The 19523-nt window shown below is 35.2% G+C and overlaps 1 long non-coding RNA gene and 3 pseudogenes across 1 annotated transcript; 2 read left to right on the top strand and 2 right to left on the bottom strand.

The window, feature by feature from the left end:
• Nucleotides 1–2726: 2726 nt before the first annotated feature.
• On the top strand, nt 2727–5661 carry LOC120149419 (annotated as a pseudogene).
• Nucleotides 5661–6415, bottom strand: LOC120149420. Its single transcript, XR_005518474.1, has 2 exons — nt 6317–6415; nt 5661–6039 (listed from the first exon to the last, which is right to left on the bottom strand). It is a non-coding gene; the product is annotated as an uncharacterized LOC120149420 (long non-coding RNA).
• A 2874-nt stretch (nt 6416–9289) lies between these two features.
• LOC120149527 lies at nt 9290–14264 on the top strand (annotated as a pseudogene).
• A 1185-nt stretch (nt 14265–15449) lies between these two features.
• LOC120149525 lies at nt 15450–16713 on the bottom strand (annotated as a pseudogene).
• Nucleotides 16714–19523: the final 2810 nt, after the last annotated feature.

The raw sequence follows: 19523 nt of genomic DNA, 5'->3' as shown, positions 1-19523 counted from the left end.
ACATGTAAACTTCATATTGCACTATAATATAACTTGTTTTGAAGTTTTCAGCGATCGTCTCCACTCTTCAGTGAATATTAGGGTTTGAGAAAAAAAAAAGGGAAAATAAATATAGGTGCGAGGTGCCTCACGGGTTAACATATTGGATTTAATCTCCAAATAAAATTGGGTTAATTATGGAGTTGGTCATCAGAATATCATATTAATTAATATTTTTAAGATACTTACAAATTGGTCACCAAAATTGATTTAAGAAGATTGGGTTAAACATAAATGAATGAACATAAACGAACATAACCGAACATAACTGAACGAACATAAACGAACATAACCGAACAAACATAACCGAACGTTCACGAACGTAAATGAACGAACGAGACCTATGTTCATGTTCGTTCATTTAATTAAACGAACAAAAAATATTGTTCATGTTCGTTCATTTAATAAATAAACGCACATAAATGAACTTCCCGCCGCACGGTTCATGAACGGTTCGTTGAACGTTCAGCTCATTTACAGGCCTACATGTACCGATCTGAGTAATCTGATAAGAAAGCCTACTACTAGGTCTACTGATCACGATCAGCGGCAACACTAGTTCCTACGAATCATAAAATCTATATCGAAATCCAAATATGAATAATAATAACCTCTAATTAAACAATTTACATAAAACCTACGAGTAACTCTCGAAGAACGTGAATAGAGCGAATCTAACGTATGCAAAACATCGGATCTAATCGACCCTCGATCGGGAGAAACACGAACATCTTAATAAAAATATATACTCGTATCAATTCCATAATCAAATCTCAAATAAATGAGCAAAAATGCTAAAATTACTAAGCACTTTCAGACTAACGGGCTCGATTATGGGCTTTCGGGTCAAAATTTGGAAAAACAGATCGTAAAATCTGACTCAGAATGTTGAAAAACGTCAAGATGGAAGTTTTCGAAAAAAGTCAACTGTCAACAGTCAGCGGCTAACCTATTCAGTTCGAGTTGGACCGTGTCGAGTCGTGTCAGATTGGTCGGGCAGGCTGGTCGGGTTGGGTCGACCCACTTTCTAGAAACCAACTAGGAGGTGGGACTTCCCCACGCGCAGTGGCGGCGCGTGGGGTGCGTACAGGGCCATTTTAGTACCTAGCAGTTTAACGACCACTGTACTTTTATGGACAAATTACATTATTTATCTCTCAACTATCTTTTCACTCTTATTTTGACACGAAAGTTTAAAAAAATTAATTTGACTACTCAATTTTTAAATTTCTCCTATTTTAATCACTCTAATTTATTTTATTAATAATTTTTATTACATGTCATTTTTATTAATATTTTATTAATATATAATTAAAAATAAAAATTAAATTTAAAAATTAAAGTGATTAAATTATGAGCAATTTGAAAGTTAAGTAATTAAATTAAAAAAATTAAAATTAGAGATTGAAATAAGAGTGAAATATAGTTGAATGATGCATTATGCAATTTATCCATAAAAGAGATACTACGTGCAAATTACCCTGCTTAAATATATAAAAAGGTGTCCAACGTATGTCCGTTTTTTCAGTTTACTGCCTAACATTTTTTTTGTTCCAATTTGGTGTCTAATGTTTCATTCCGTTACTCAAAATGGGTCACCCGTGACGGGCCGTTAGTTTTCTTGGTCAAGTGACACGTGTCATAACTGGTAATTTTAAAAATTATTTAAATTAAAAAAAATAAAATTATATATTGTTAAAAAAGAAAACACAAAAATTTAGAAATAACCTCAAAACTTTGAAAATCTTCATTTTAACCCCTAAGCCGTTCGATCGCCCCTCTTCCAAGCTCGTCTGCTTGGCGACGGTGGCTTACCAAATCAGTTGGGTTTTGTTCGGACAGGATCAACGAGCTCAGCTTCGGTGGCGGTGAGGCTGAAAGGCGACGGTTTCGGTCGGAAATCGCAAAAATCGAACGGTGATTGAGCTTTTCGTCGGACTTTCAAACGCCACTCCACCACGAACGACGACAACTAGAGGCGAGTGGATGATTGGACTATGACCGATTCGAGACGACGCTTCCACTGGGCTAGGCAATGATGACTTCCGAAGAGCGATGGTCGAGGTTGGAGGTAGGCGACCGAATGGTTTCCTTGCGACTAAGCTCGATGGTGATCGATTCGGGTGATTTGAGGGTCAAGTTTAGGTCGCCGATTATTGCTGAGTTCGGTGGGAGTGGCAATGTACACCACCGACGGTCAGAGAAGGGTGGTTCGGTGACGGGTTAAAGGTTAATGGGTTGAAATAAAGGTTTTTAAAGTTGTGGTTATTTCAAAATTTGTGTTTTCTTTTTTTAAAAAATATATAATTTTATTTTTTTAATTTTAAATAAAAAATTTTGAATTGTCATATTGTGACACTTGTCATTTAAAGGATAAAACTAACGGTCTGTCACAGCGTGACCCATTTTGAGTAACGAAAACATTAAATACCAAACTGGAACGAAAAAAATTAGACACTAACCTAAAAAAACAAACACATTGAACACCTTTTGGATATTTAAACCTTAAAATTTTAACTGTGAGGTGTTAATAAAATAAAATAAAACTAAATATTAAGTAATAATTTTAAAAAATTAAAAATTTAAATACTAAAATGAAATAAATTAAAATAAAATACTTTATCATAAAATAAAATACGGTAGATCGAATCATTTTTCAGATTCGAATTAAATGCAGACTTTAAATATGTTCATACATAGGATGCACTTAGTCTTGGTAGTATCGAGTAATAAATGAAGAAAGTTGAAAGCATATGAAGAAAAGTCCCGACCGCCCTTGACCCGACCCAGTGAACCCATTCCGCCGCCGTGTCTCCCGCCGCCGGTCCCATTTTTGCAATGCAAACTGCTCCGTCGGTATCTGGTACAGACTCAGAACAACCGTGGAAATACACAAGCCAAGCCTAGCATTTAATTTTTCTGTTTCCTTTAAACACCTACCTTTTCTAGTCTCATTTAACATTCCCATCTACTCCTTACTTAATTCAACCATGGTCCATACCCTTGTACCTGCACATGGAGTATTAGGGTTCCTTAGGGGAGTTCTGAATGATAAGTTTTTTTGTGCTATTTGGCTTTGGAGGTTAGTATATATTGTCCCTTGTTGATTGAATTACTTTAATTCTCTGCCTTATGTGCATAGCCTTTTCAAAGCATCTTCATTTCTTTCTTCTTTCCATAACCCAGATTTTTTTGCTATGTATAACGTCTTTGATATTTTTTGTGCGTTTAATTGTGAGCAATTCGTTGAAGCTTGATTGGTAAGGGACCAATTTGATAGTTTTGATATTTTTGTTTTGCCTGTTACTAGGATTAAAGAGAGTTTTGTGATGGCGGTAAAGCTTGTGCGTCTGCAATTCGTTCTCTTAGTTGCTTCTTTTGCTGTCCTGCTTGTGGCTTCCGACACTGTAAGATTGTACAATCTTATCATTTGCAAAAATGAAAATATATGCGAGTTGTAGAGTTTATTACCTGTATTCGAATATGAAGGTTCCGTTTTGGTTATCATTTTGGTGTTTCAGGACAATGGATCGGTTGCAGCATTTAATTCTTCTTCCAAGCATGAAGGTAATGAAGGTGCTGGATTTGCACATTTGCTTGTCGAATTCATTAATCTTTGCCGGTAAACATTGTCGTTTTTGTAGATTAAGCTGTTTTATTTCGTTGGGTCATGTAGCAGCAGGATGCCCTTCTGGTTGGGTTATTTCTCCCATTAGAAGTGTGTGCTTTGGATACGATGCAAGTTTCCGGTCATGGGATGAATCAGAGATCCACTGTAAACAATATCATGGACACTTAGCGGCCCTAACATCGAATGAAGAACTAAGCTTTGCACAACATCTGTGTGGCCAAATTGTTGATGGTTGCTGGGTTGGAGGAAGAGTTAGCAATTCGACGGTTGGTTCTGGTTGGAAATGGTCTGATAATACATTGCTCTGGAATGAATCAGCTCTTAGATTACCTGCACAATCAGTTTGCAACAAATCTTCATGCGATGTCAACAACTCATTTGACTTGTGTACATTGGTGAAGAATGGATCGGAACCTCTTGTGAGTGAGAGATGCAATGCTTCTCATGCTTTTCTGTGCATGGTTGATATTGGTAAAGATATATGGTTATTTTAGATTTTCCTGAGTAGTTGCTCGACTACGGTCTGTTCACCGAATTAAGTTGTTATATCGATCTTTCCTTTCTACTATACATATGACCTTTATTTGCCGTTATTGAGATTATATTTTTCGGATTGCAGGGGGGAAATGTCACTACATTCATTGCCATAAGGAATATCTCATTATCCTAGCCATTGTTAGCGGGTTGGTTCTCTGCACAACATTTGCTGTTGTTGTTTGGTTGCTTGCATATAAGCGGAGTAAGAGGCGTAGACGATCTAAGAAACTATCTAATCCTGCCACTTCTGCATTAGTTCCCCCCTCATGGAAAATCTTCACCAGTGATGAATTGAGGTCGATCACGAAAAATTTCAGTGAAGGAAATAGGCTTCACGGGGATGCGAAGACGGGTGGCACATACAGCGGCCTTCTACCTGATGGATCAAAGGTAGCAGTTAAGAGGTTGAAGAGATCTAATTTTCAGAGGAAAAAGGAGTTCTACTCCGAAATTGGTAGGGTCGCTCGACTTCATCATCCAAATTTAGTTGCGGTGAAGGATGCTGCTATGATCATGGCAACCGCTACATTGTGTACGAGTATATGGTAAATGGACCATTGGATAGATGGCTATACCACATGCCAAGGGGTGGTAGGAGCTTGGATTGGACCATGAGGATCAAAATTGCTACAACTCTTGCCCAGGGAATTGCGTGAGTATAAACATTAGATCTTTCTTCGGTTAAGGACTGTAATCGATACTTTCGGCATCTTTATTGCTGCTTTTGCTTATTGATTATTCTATTTTTACCTGGTACTAAATGTCTAACATGTTATATTTTGAAACAGGTTACTGCATGACAAGGTAAAGCCACATGTGGTGCACCGGGATATACGTGCGAGTAACGTACTACTCGATGAAGAGTTTGGAGCTCATCTGATGGGGGTTGGTCTTTCAAAGATTGTTCCACTAGAGGTAATGCATGAGAGGACTGTGATGGCCGGTGGAACCTATGGATACCTTGCCCCTGAGTTTGTTTATAGGAATGAGTTCACAACAAAGAGTGATGTGTATAGCTTCGGAGTGTTACTGCTTGAAATTGTTAGTGGGCGTAGGCCGGCTCAGCAAGTTGATTCAGTCGGTTGGCAGAGCATATTCGAATGGGCAACACCTTTAGTGCAGGCACATCGATATCCAGAGCTCTTGGATCCTCTCATATCTTCATCAACTTCTGATATCCCAGAAGCTGGCGATATTCAGAAGGTGGTGGACCTCATGTATGCTTGCACGCAAAACGTCCCTTCTATGCGGCCAAGAATGTCTCATGTTGTTCATCAATTGCAGCAGTTGGCTCAGCCAGCCGTCGCAAAGTAACTTAATTTTATTTCCAGCTCCGGGGCTTTTTGCCGGAGCTTAATTTTCTTAGGAATAGTTTAGAGCTACCTTAAGTAAAACTAATTCCAAGAGAAGACATGTATTTTGTGCTGTTGAAAATGGTTAAAGAAGATGTCAATGTTACAAACGATAATTGTTTCTGTATGGCATCTAATCTACTAGTTATGTATCAATCAACATAAATAAGAATTCATGTGCAAAACCCCTGATGCCATTAGAAACACTCACAAATCCCTCTTGTTTACTTAGTTGCCCAACTAACCTTGCTATGAAGGGTAAATTAAATCACCAAGCTTATTTTGGGGCTATCGGTCACATATTCTCCTTTGCTCCAACATCTTTTCATAAAAGATGGATGTGTCTAGTACCAGCAGTCTGCGACATCGTTCAGTTGTTGTAACTGCGGCGTAGCACTCGGGGGTCCTGATGTTTTAGGATATCCTTGAACCGGTCTTTTCCCGGTTTTGCTATTTCAACTATATCCTGCCATCAAATACCTGAAACATAAACCCATTATTAAAATCTAACTAGAAATACTGCCTGCAGATCAAAGTTATATAACTTAGTGAAATAAGAGTTGTAAACAGTGGTAAAATTAACAGTAAAAGAACCTTTTCATAAGTAAAGGAACCTTTTCATCATGTAAAGAGAACAAAATCTCTGTAATTATGCTTCACTCTAAGGGATGAGAGAAGGCAGGTGTAATCTACAAATAGTACTCCATATGTCTACTTTTATGAAAGAAAGAAAGAAAGAAAGAAGACAACATAAAACCTGTTGATCCATGTTCTCTATGGCAATCATAGCCTCATCCTGAGAAGTGTATTGAATAAATGCATATCCTTTTGATCTATTTGTGAATTCATCCTTGACAAGTAATGTTATTGATAGAAGTGCAGTGCAGTTATTAGACTTCGAAGCTCACACAAGATCGAAGATGAAACATATTATCCATTAATTCCATTAAACTATGAGAAATGTCCCAATCACCTTCAGCTATTTCGCCAAAATTGGCAAATTCCTTCTGCAAACGGCTTTCTTTGGTAGAATATGGCAAATCTGCAGCAAATACACCCAAAAGATGCCAGGACAAAAGAATACAACTCAAAAATACAAGAGCAAAGAATATCTGATTGAACTAATCTGTTTATCTTCTTGTAATAGCATCAAATTAATCTGATTCAACTGAAACGAAGCTAGGAATTGATGATTTTGTTTCGATTTTTCCTCTTAATAATGGATTCCATCATCACAAACAAATCCATACTAAGCTCTTTCCAGTTTTGGTTACATACATAGTGAAAATAATAGTAAAATCACAATATTCCCAACCATCTTTCTATTGCAAACCTGCATTCTTTATTGGCAAACTACTCTTAATTTGCATATACTTATATGAAAAGTTTCATGCAAGGAAAAAGAAGGATCTCCACTAGGCCGTAAATGAGCCGAATTGAGCTCGAGTATTGCTAAGATTGACTCAAAAGCTGGCGAGCTTAAAATTATCAAGCTCAACTCGAACTCGAAAAAAAAACTGAAGCTTGAAGAAACTTAAACTCGAAAGATTCTCAAACCTAACTCGATTAAAGCTCAAACTTGAGCTCGAACATAAACCTTAAGTACATGAAAATCTTATATTGTAATTTTTTTAAAAAAATAACATATAAATGTTAACATTATTAATAATATTAAAAAATAAAAATATAATATATATAATATTTTTTTGAGTTGGTTGCTAACTTTTCTAGTCGGATATTAAGTAGTCTGCTCTGACTAGCTAAGAATTCGAGTTGAGTTCATATTCAATTAACCGAACTTACACCAAGTTAAACTCGAGTAACTTATAATCCTCTCCTCTCATTTAACCCTAATATCCTCATCGAAGCCAATTCTCTTGCTTATCAAGGATGTATTCGTTTCTCCACAAAAACCGATTTCCGATAGTGCGAAATCAGCCTGTAGAGCTATTCTTATTCCTAAATTTTTGCCTAGATTTTATCATCAGAGGAACAAAAACAATCAATATTCATGATAATAGTGAAAAAGGTATATCCTGATGGCATATAATTAAAAGGAAAAGCTATTTGACAGGAATTACTAAATATGGGGAAAAGAACGTGAAAATTACAAGTAACAAAACAGTAATTGTAAACAAAGTGAGGGGGTTTACTCGTAACGAAGATTCTGCTTGCAAGAGGATAGTCAAAGAGTGATGCTCTTAGGCCGAGGTTGAAGCTTCTATGTGTTCGACGATTTGCCGAAATGGGAGAAGGGAAAGAGAGGGTTGGGTGTACCGCCCACATCGAATTGCACTTCGTGTCTTCGTCCAATTCAGATACTCGCAGGGAAGGCAAACTGGGAACGACGCCTGATAATCTGTCGAGTATAAAACGTTGCGTTTTCACACAACTCAGAATCTATTCTCGTTTAATAAATTAAAGGGTAAACAACAATAGTAGTCATAATATAAGATAGGTTATATTATTTTGACCATCGAACTATAAAATTTATCAATCAAATCACTAACACTAACAGAAATTATGACGTAAGAGTTTAAAGAAATGGTCTAATTGTATATTTAATTCTTATAACTTATTCATTCTATTAATTTTAGGGTAAATTATTCCATTAACCACTCAATTATATAGCCCTTTTACTTTTACCACTGATCTTTTAATTTTATCAATCAGATCACCTAACTATTTAATTTGTTCAATCAGATCACTTGCCGTTAAAAATGACTAAATGTCGACGTGACAGTTAAAAATGGCACAATTAAACATTTCCTTAATATTTATATATTCTATCAATTTAGTCCTAATTTAAATTTAATTTAATAAATTAATCATTCAATAAGAAACGACATGTGTTAATGTATTGAAAGTTTTATATGAATTTTGATTTTATTAATTAATGATTTTTCTATCCAATCAGGTGATGACACATGTCACCACACAAGATTAAAGTGAAAATAAAGAGACAACTTTGCACTCCAGAAGAATCAATTCAACGTTAAGGGCAGCAAGGAACAACTAAGCACCTTAACCACTGAGCCAAGGTTTCCAATGGTTTAGAATATGCAACAAATAATATTTGTGCTTTAAAGCTTGTTAATGATAAACAAGTAGAAAAATATAGAATTAGAACCTACACAAATTATAAAATAAAATATCACATAACTAATTAAACAAATCTAATGTTTATTTTTATAATTATTTTCATTTTTAAATTAAAATTTAAATAAATGTCACGTAATAATTAATAAATATATATTTTAAATTGTAATTGATGAAATATCTATTATAAAAATAAATTAAAATTGTTTAAATTCAATTTAAAATATAAAAAAATAAAAAAATTAGATTTGTTTAGTTATTTATGTGATATTTTATTTTAATTTGTAGGTTCTAATTCTATTTCTTTTATTTCTACTTGTTTTATCATTAACCTTTTAAATCGCAAATACTATTTGTTGCATATTCTAAAACATTGGGAACCTTTGGTCGAGTGGTTTAGGTGATTGAATAATTAATTTATAAAATTAAATTTAAATTATGACCAAATTTATAGAATATATAATATTAAGGACTAAATATTGAAGCATGCTAATTTTTTAAATGTCAGGTCGGCATTTCCATCAATTGTTAACAATAAGAGGTTTGATTGAACATAATTAAATAATTAAGTGGTATGATTGATAAAATTAAAAGATCGGTAGTAAATGTAAAAGGGATACATAGTTGAGTGATGAATGCTATAGTATATAAATATTAAGGACTAAATATGAAGCATGCTAATTTTTTAAATGTCAGGTCGGCATTTCCATCAATTGTTAACAATAAGAGGTTTGATTGAACATAATTAAATAATTAAGTGGTATGATTGATAAAATTAAAAGATCGGTAGTAAGTAAAAGGGATACATAGTTGAGTGATGAATGCTATAGTTTTGTCATTAATATTAGACGTAGAATATGATGTGATAATCAGTAGAATGGGATGTGATAATCAATAAAAATTGTATAATTACATATTTAGCTCTCATTACTTATACATATCACCATTGATTAAAAAAGGACTATATAATTATATTAATTTTATTAACTATCGTTAACTATTCTCTCAAAGGTTAATGACATATGATTCGATTAATATTATTAATTATTTAAATAATGTAATTGATTGAATTAAAAAATTAATGATTAGATTGACCTTTTATCATATTTAAGTGGTCATAGATGTAGTTTACCCAAAAGTATAATAATTCGTTGAAGCCCTAAAACTAAAACCCCTAAGCGATGGAACACTTCGATTCCAAAACCCCAAAGTGCTTCTCATCTTCTCCATTCTGCACTCATCACCACCGCAAACGCCCAACAGGAAGCCGTATTTACAGAACAACACAAAATAAAAAAAATAAAAAAACAAGTAAATAGGAATCCGATGAATACAACGAAAGGGGCTTTGCGAGCTCTCACGTATCTTGCTTCTCTCCACACTCCCGTAGTCCACAGCATCCACCGCCACCATCAGCAGCACCGCCAGCATCTTCTATTTGTTCGTTTTCTTTCAGCCCAATCCCAGAACGCGAATATGATTGCGATGACTCCCACCTCAACAACAGCTCCGATTCTGTCTTCGACAGTGCCCAATTCTCTATCCCGACTCGCCAAAAAGTACTCCCGAACAACCGACATGGGATGTCCAACATAGAAAACGAATAGAGCGTGAATTATTCAAAAAAGATCTCCAAGACCGCTACTTTAAAGTAGAGGACGAGGAAGAGGAGAGGAGAAGAAGGGTACTCGCTAAGGCTTTGCTCGAGGCAGCTTTGGAGGGACCGGACGAGGACGCCGAACAAGACAAAGAGGTCAACGAAGAGACCAGAAATCTCTCTCCGTTGGGATTATTGGCGCCCCTAATGCCGGGAAGTCGGCCCTTACTAATTTTATGGTTTGTTCATTAGCCCCATTTGTTTTAGAGATAGCTCATTAATTCATATTGGAACTAATTAAACGTCTGATGTATTTCCAAAAGGTTGGGATTAAGGTTGCTGCTGTGTCACGGAAAACAAACACAACTACTCATGAAGTGTTGGGGTCATGACCAAAGGGGATACCCAAATTGTATGTTTCTTTTTCATTTATTTCTATTAGTATGCTTTAGCTACTTTTTGGGGTTGATAAACCTCTAATCTTTACTTTATTAATTCAGTTTCCCTTACAAGTGTTTTCACTTCTCTGATTACTCATTTGTGACATACAATACACACTTTTTACTATAAGACAGAATAATATTTGTACAATTTGTTTACGTTTAAGAATTTTACAGGTTTCATATCTTGTTATTGAGACTTACTGATACTAAGTTTGGAATTAGATTTCAAAACTTGGATTGTGAGAATTCCCTGTTTACTTTTCTGGCCTCCTGGGAGTTCATGTGTGGGGAACCCATTATTGTTGTAATGCTCTTTAGGAATATCATTCTACTAATTTCAAGCATGCATTATGCAGTGCTTTTTTGACACCCCCGGACTGATGTTAGATAGCAGTGGACATCTTCACAAAAATATGAAGTTTCGTGTCGAGAGTGCCTGGAGTTCAGTTAATCTCTATGATGTACTCATAGTTATTTTTGATGTCAATAGGCATCTTACAAGGTTAGTGGTCCGATACACAGCTGATATTTTTCATCTGTATCTACTTTTATATTAAATTTTTGTTGTACACCTTATTGTTGATGTGATTCTGAATTGGTTTATCATTGATTATCTCTTTTATCGTTCAACATATATTTTTGTCTATTTAGCTTGATTCCAAGATTTCTTAGCTTCCCTTCTTCCATTTATTCCTCCTGCTTACTATGCTTCATCTGGAGTGGTTGCTGATTCTATTAACTCTTTAGTCTTCGGTGTGTCCTTTGAAGTCCACTGTAGTTCATAGCTTTTCTGTTACCATTTTGTCATCATTAAGTATTTTTTTCCTTGGGTTGGTGGGTGGGTGGACTTCAACTAGATCTGTCATCAGCCATTTGTTATCTGTAGACTATACAGGTTCTTACTTTGTGTGATTACTTTACTTCCTTCATGGGAGAGATTTTTTTGCTATCTTGTAACAAAACAGTAATAGCTGGTGATCTAACCTATTCCTAAAAGGAACAAGGTCTTCAAGGATGATACATTTGATGTTCTGACTGGAACTTGAGGCACTTAGAATGGATGATGAATAGTTGTGAACTAAGAATGCAGGCAGTCTTCATCTTGTATTACTGTGAACTGCAAATAAGTTTTTCTTGGGCCCTCACCTTATAATTATGTAAATAAGAAAGTCTGTCCTCCTGATAATATCATAATTTATTATTGTTATTTTTAGCATGATATTGCAACGGTTTTTAGTATTTTCTTTGAGTAATGCTTGGTTTCCATTTAATAATTTTAGCAATGAATTTTTTAACTGCACTCATTTTTATTCCTATAAAAAAAAAACTGCAATCATTTTTACTAAACCAACACATATCCTCGTGAGTAATATACTTCAGATGGACTTCACCCTCTTACTCACAAATGTATAATTTCTCCCCAATTTTCTAGCTTGTCAATTTTAATATAATGATCTCTTCCTGTATGCCTTTTATCATAAAAATTTGGGCATTTCAGGTGGGTGCTGGGTTGATGGTATGACACTGTCTTTATATTTTCTAAATACTTTTATGTATTCTGATATCTTTTTAAATTTCTTGTCTAATGCCGAGGTTGTTTCCTTCATCTTGATTGCTGATCATATATGTAAACTCATCCATACAGACCTGATTCAAGGGTGATAAAATTAATCAAACGTATGGGAGCAGAAGCAAGTCCCAAACAAGCACGGGTTTTATGCATGAATAAGGTAGACTTGGTAGAAAAAAAGAAGGATTTGTTGAAGGTTGCTGAGCAGTTCAAAGATCTTCCTGGCTATGAAAGGTAGGTTTTCATGCTACAAGGAGTAGTATCTCCTTTTAGGATATAAACCAAGCATGCTTAAGTTAGCTTCTGATAACTTCTATTTTATCTATTCTCCAGGACTTTCATGATCTCAGGATTGAAGGTTCTGGTGTAGAAGATCTTTCTCGATATCTCATGGAACAGGTTTTTTTTAACTTCTATTGAAAGTAATTAGATTCTGTTAGTCCTTGAACATGCAATTTATACTAATTATGCAAAGTATCTGGATTCTCTATTGTTTTTTGACATGGTATCGTGCAATATATTTCTAGTTTAACTAAGTTGTTCATAAATGTCTTCTCCCAAGATCATTATAGCATGTTGGTAAAGAAATTCAAATTATATGTTGCCTTTGGGCTCTTCTGAAGGTTCGGTTTTATGTTTCTATTACCAACTTTGTTTGTCAAAAGTCTATAATCTATATCTTTGTCCTCTGCTATGATTTCCTTATTCAACCTATTGTTTTCAAAAGGATTTATATGCATTTTTTTTTACATTGATTTGCTTTACTTGATGAATGGGTAAAGAATAACATAGCTGGTGGTCATTAGGTACTAGGATCTGTGTCATTGCTTCATTCATGCATTTTCCCACTTTTGGATTCATTTTTTTTTACTTAAGTGACAAGTCTGAATGGTAAAACATTACATATTCCATTAGTAACTTCGCCGGCATGCTTCTGTGGAATGGTGGAGCTTGCTTAAGTTTCTTCCTTCCTTTTCATGTCCTCTTTTTTCTATAAAGTAACACAAATTCAGGGTCAATGGCATTTTTTTCCCGTAGGCAGTTAAAAGGCCTTGGGATGAAGATCCGTTGCAATGAGTGAAGAAGTCATGAAGAATATTTCATTGGAAGTTGTCCGGGAAAGGTTACTAGATCATGTGCATCAGGTAAAACTTGCGTGCTCACCTATGACTTGGCTTTTGGTTCATACTCTCTCTCTCTCTCTCTCTCTCTCTCTCTCTAGGTTCTTTTTTCTCCTTTTCCTTCGAGGGTGGCTGGAGAGTTCTGTAATGCTCATTGCTCACAGATCACAAGAAGGACTAAAACTTTTCTTGATCCAGGAAATCCCATACGGTATTGAACACCGTTTGTTAGACTGGAAGGAGTTACGAGATGGGTCTATGAGGATTGAGCAGCACTTCATTACTGGCAAAATAAGCCAGCGAAAGATTCTCGTGGGGAAGAATGGATCAAAAATAGGGTAAGCTAGTTCTGTATCCAACTAATTTCTTCTCAACGTTCTACTGGCATTTTGATCGCGGGCAACAGCGTCTCTCTGAAATCTGAATGCAATCTCACCATTCAACTATTATTTGATATAAAACTCAGGAGAATTGGGATTGAAGCAAATGAGGAGCTAAGGTCTATCTTCAAAAGGGATGTGCATCTCATTCTTCAGGTTAGAGTTAAAACATAAGCGGCCAAAATTTCAACGAATGTCCAGTACCGCACACATCTGCAATACCATCTGATGTGAATATAGAAAGGGTAGGCAATGCAATTGTGCCATCTTTTTCCCTAGGGTCTTAGGTACAATTGGGGACCTTAACGTAAATTATCAAAAGATCCCAGCTTTTCTGTCCTTGTGCCCACTTGTTCTAAAATTTGCGTGTAATCCAAAGTGTTGTATTCATGTCTTGTTGCATGAAAGCTATAAGGTGAGGGCTTATTTAGTTAATTCATTTCCAACTTGAACGATTGTTGTTATTTTATTGTTCTAAATAACCCTCTTAAATGAAAGGGTAAATTATTCAAATAGTCATCTAACTTTTGTTTAGTCATCGTTGTTAGAGGACACTTTAGTCATTTCATTTCATTTCATTTTGTACCGTTAAATTTCTAACGCTTGATTTAGCATATTATCTTCAGAAATTTTCATTTCAATTCTGACGGTTAAATTTAAACGTTTGGTTCAACATTAAAAGAAATTAATATATATTTGAAGGAATAAATATAAACGATTTGTCCTTATCCCATTACATATGGGAAAAAAGGGTAGCTAAAAATATAAACGATTTGTGATGTTTTAATTGTACATAATACGTGTTCAATCGTAAATGGATAACTTTTTGAAATAAGATAATAACTAAAATTTTATATAATAAAAACTCGATTTAAATTTAATAAATACTCAATTTGAAAAAATATAATTATTTAATTTAAATAAAAAAATTCAAAAATACGTTAAATTCATCTCAAATTCTATAAGTACAGTTAAAAGGAATAAAATTTGAATTATAAAATAGGGTAAACTACATTTAGTATCAAACTATCAATTTTAGTCTATTTTAATACTTAAACTTTCATTTTTTTTAAATCAAACTTAACATTTAGTTTTTTTTTTCATTTTAGTACCCACCATTAAAAATTTAACACGTTTAGTACCTAAACTATCAATTTAATACATAAATTTTAATTTTTTCAAAACTTAACGTTAAATTTCGAACATGAATACTAAATGAAACAAAAAACTAAATTTTAGGTATAATTTTGAAAATTTAAAAGTTTAAGTATTAAAACGGACCAAAACTATAATTTACGTATTAAACGCATAATTTACTCTATAAATATTATTCACAATTTGATTAATGCAATTTGTTTACTCTTCGATTGAAGTACTCGCCTTTGTATCTGGCGTATGTGTGTGTAAGTATATACCTTTGGATGGCGAGAAAGCAGGAAGAGAACGCTTGGCAACAGAAAGGACAGACAAATTGAGTCTCAGAGAGATGATCGTCTCTTGGACTAATTAATAATTCAGGGAGAATAAATTCATTCAAATTAGATTACATTATTGGCCACAGTGAAGGGAAAAGCAATAACAAAAGCTTCATACATCAAAGCATGTTCAATACTAAACGGTACAACAGATGCTAATTGAAAAGACTAAAACTAGCTTTAAGATGATGAAAAGCAGTGTGAATCAACTAAGTAGACTAATAACAGGCGTAGCAAGCCTAGGCTCATAAGCCAAACCACGCAATTCAACATCTTCTTCACCATTATTATCATCACGACCAAGGTAAGGGCATGCCGGAATCCACTGCCACCTCTTCCTACAGATATCAAACAGCAGCCCCTTGTCGGTTCCACGAATAATTATCATGATGAATTCTCCATGTCCGACAGAATCAAAGCCATTGCCACCTTCAAGTTGAGCAAATTGCATGTAAAGTTGCAGTGGCATTCTCTCGATTTCCACCCATGTTGTTCCACAGTCTTGCAACCCCCAAAGCCTCAAACTTTTGGGCACATTGAGCTTGCTTTTCTCCACGGCGGCGACCAGGACCAGCTTTTCATGACTCTCCACAAGGCACGGTGACCGGAGAAATCTTCGCATGGGTGCTTGAATCTTGGACCACTTGTTTGCTGCTATGTCGTAAGCTAGGACGCTGAAGGGGCTGTAATTCATGCAGTAGAATTTACCCTCGACGTGAACCATTCTACCTGATTCGAGGCTACATAGGCGTGGTAAAGAAGAAGTGTCTCCCCATATGGAGTAAAACCCACAGGCATCGATGTGAAAGGTTTCAGTTGATAGATTCTTGACTGCGTAAGGAGAAATCATGTCATCTCCGGCTACCGTAACGTCGATCGATGTGGGACTGACTGTTAAACCTATTGAAGGGAAAAGTCTGGGCCTTAGCGTGGGGGGCAACTGGCTTAAAGAACCGAGTAAAGGGTTGAATAGCATGATATTTTTCGTGCCGGCTTCATCAGAACCCAGCAAACCAACCCACAGGAAGAAGCCGGATAGAATCCAGAAGGAACCGAGTTGAACGAAATGCGGTACCATGAAATACCGTAGGGATCAAAGAGATAACCTTCACAGTTACTTCTGTTGTCGTCTTCTTCACTGGCGGTACTTTTGGTTCTGTAGATGTAGCTTCTCAATGGCTTATGCTTTAAGAACAGAAACCAATGGTGGCGTGGCGATATCTGCATACAATTCAAGGAAGCTGCTGCAATAAAGGAGGCCGTACCATCTCTTGCAAACGCAGCGTGCTCGGAAAAAGGCCGGCGGTGGAAGAAACGCGATGACTCGATCGAGCAGCGTTTCTGGTAACTTACTCCATATCCGAACGTCCATTCGAGGACTCGTGTGGTGCTGCTGGTGGTCGAACTGCTGCTCGTGATGGTGAAGGTGTAGGAGAAAGGTAAGGCGTTGATGTGTTGAAAGCGTCCATGAAAACATAGAGAACGCTTTCGAGCAATGTTTTTGCTGGTTGAGTACTGGTTTTCAGAAGAAGAAAAAGTTTAGGACTTGATGGAGAGAGCTAAAAGACGACAACTTTCAAGTGTTTTGATTTGGTTGGGAGAGGCATCAGGTGTTTTTAAACTGTTGACGTAGGTGATTAATGGAGAATTATTAGATAAATTCTGCTCATTAAATCATGTGTTGTTGGAATTAATAATATTTGTTCATATCAATTTTTTAAAGATAAATTTTCATAGATAGTTATTTAGAAGTTATTCTAAAATTCGTGGATTTCATTAGCTGGGATTATGGAAATGTGGTGAGCCGGGTACATCAAATAATTTCTCTGATTAAAGAGTCCAGCAGTTTGTGAGCAGTTTGAACTCGACTTGATTAAAATTCGGTAAAAGTTTGATTCAAGTTAACTTAACTCAAATTCGAACTTGAATTGAGACTTTAACAAGTTGAGTTGAACAAAGTCCAACTCGACTCATAAGTTGGCGAACAATTTATAAATTTTTTATATACTTTTTAATAGTTATTTTAAAAAATCATTTCATTTAAAAATATTAATTTATTAACAAATAATAAAAAATAATAAATAATTAACCTATTAATTTTCTAATAAATAAAAAATAAAAAATTATTAATTAATATTTTACTATACTCAAAAATCAAATCCTATTTATTGTTTTAATGTATTTGTTAATTGTTACTTTGTAGGTTAGACTTTGAAATTGATGTATACACTCTTTAGATAATTTTTTAGTTAAATTTATTAATTTATGTTTATATTAAACTCTATATAATATTAGTAGATGCTATTTATATTTAACGAAATAAAGTAAAATTTTTGGTGAATTTAACGAACAACGAGTTGAGAAACAATTTTGGGTAAAGTGTGCATTTAGTACCTAAACTATCAATTTTGATTCATTTTCATACCTAAATTTTCAGTTTTTTCAAAATCATACCTAATATTTAGTTTTTGTTTCATTTTAGAACCACACTGTTAAAAGCTTAATGCGTTTAGTACCCAAACTATCAGTTTTAGTCCGTTTTAGTACTTAAACTTTCAAATTTTTCAAAAATTAACTTTAAATTTTGAACATGGGTACTATATGAAACAAAAACTAAACTTTAGGTACGGTTTTGAAAAAATTGGAAGTTTAAGTACTAAAACAAACAAAAATTGATAGTTTAGGTACTAACCAAGTTTACGAGTCAAGACGAGCAACAAAATATTTTAACGAGTATGAGTCGAGCAATAAAATATTTTAATGAGCACTAATCGAGTTGTAACACCTTAAACCCGAATGTGCCTAAAGTGTCACATTGGGCCATCGAGTCAACCCCTGATCTTCAAAACCTATTTATTTTCTTTTAAAACATGCTATATGGTATCAATGATAAACATAAATATCAGTTATAAAACATTTTATAAACTGGAGGTCCATAACACATAGTTTAAATCAAATAATACAAACTCTTTCTCATAAATCTGAATACATGAGTAAGGTTATATGAATACATATGCCCACTAACTACGGTACAATACTCTGAAGGAGATGTTGAAAGTCCTGCTACGACAGCTCCATGAACTGCTTAAGCTAATGACCTGCCAACGGAAACATCCGAAGGTTGAGCTTACAAAGTCGAGCAATATAATCGCTAATCTAGAGCATTAAGAGTTTCATAAACACATACATGTTGAAGAGATAGTACTAAGCAGGAGGTACATACATGATCTAGAACAAGTACCTACTTAAGGCTTGACTGCTTTATCACTGAGGAAGGATGTCTCACGTTTCCTTTAATCCTATTCTAGGGGCTTTGCCCTGAGTACATCTCTAATAGGTCATTAACCCTAATGATTATCTTTACTGCGCATTTTTCTAAATGCAATATTGATGCTCATGTGCACTCTAAATGTAATACTGACTCCACTGTGCATTATCTGAATGCAACACTGAACCTGATATGCCATATACTAGCCGAGGTAGACATCATGATGTGGCTGAAGGGTTGCATCTCGAAGCATACATCCCTCTAGCCTACCGCTAACACTACTATATGACATATCACAACAAACACACAAGTTGTTGGCGGGCGTCATGGTGCGTGAGGGATCTTGCATCTCGGAGCTCACGCATCCTTCTAGGCTGCCTGAATACCCCGAAGGTACTTTAGGGTGAGATCCAGAATTCTGCATCGGAAACGTGCACTCGGTCAACTTACTCTGTCTAGTCTTGAGTGTCATGCAAAGGCTAGTTTTATGACCTCTTAACTATTACTATTTCTAACTGTTGTGAGTTATTACTGATTTCGTTTACTAGTTTCCTAGCTGTTATCTTACATCGTTTCTCATCTAGAATGTTATGCAAAGGTTTATTAGTCTATTATTACTAATAATCTTCTCTAATATGGTAGTTCTGCTTAAGGACATTTTAGCCACTTCTTCAACTTTAGACAAGTCTCTACGCATTTCTTGACTTCGCAGTGACTATTGTATTTGCTGTTTACTAGCTGCGATACTGGTTGTCCTGATACCTGATTTGGGTTTATTTCTGGGTAGCGATACTCTATCACTCTAAACTAAGCTTCCCTCAACTCGCTTTCGAATTAAGGGACAAATGTACGTCCACCACTCTCTGTCGTCTTGCGGTACACGCTCGATTGTTTCATAATCTGATTATTCTGTTATACGCTTGCCGGTACACCCTATGCAATGGTCATTCATCCTTAGATACTCACTACCTGTCCAGCTAAATATTTCTAGGACGTTTTATGCCTGCTATG

Source organism: Hibiscus syriacus, unplaced genomic scaffold (genome assembly GCF_006381635.1).
Source record: "Hibiscus syriacus cultivar Baekdansim isolate YM2019G1 unplaced genomic scaffold, ASM638163v2 tig00111005_pilon, whole genome shotgun sequence".
NCBI classification, from domain to species: Eukaryota; Viridiplantae; Streptophyta; class Magnoliopsida; order Malvales; family Malvaceae; genus Hibiscus; species Hibiscus syriacus.
Note: the sequence above shows the minus strand (reverse complement) of the source record. Positions and strands in the feature narration are given on the sequence as shown.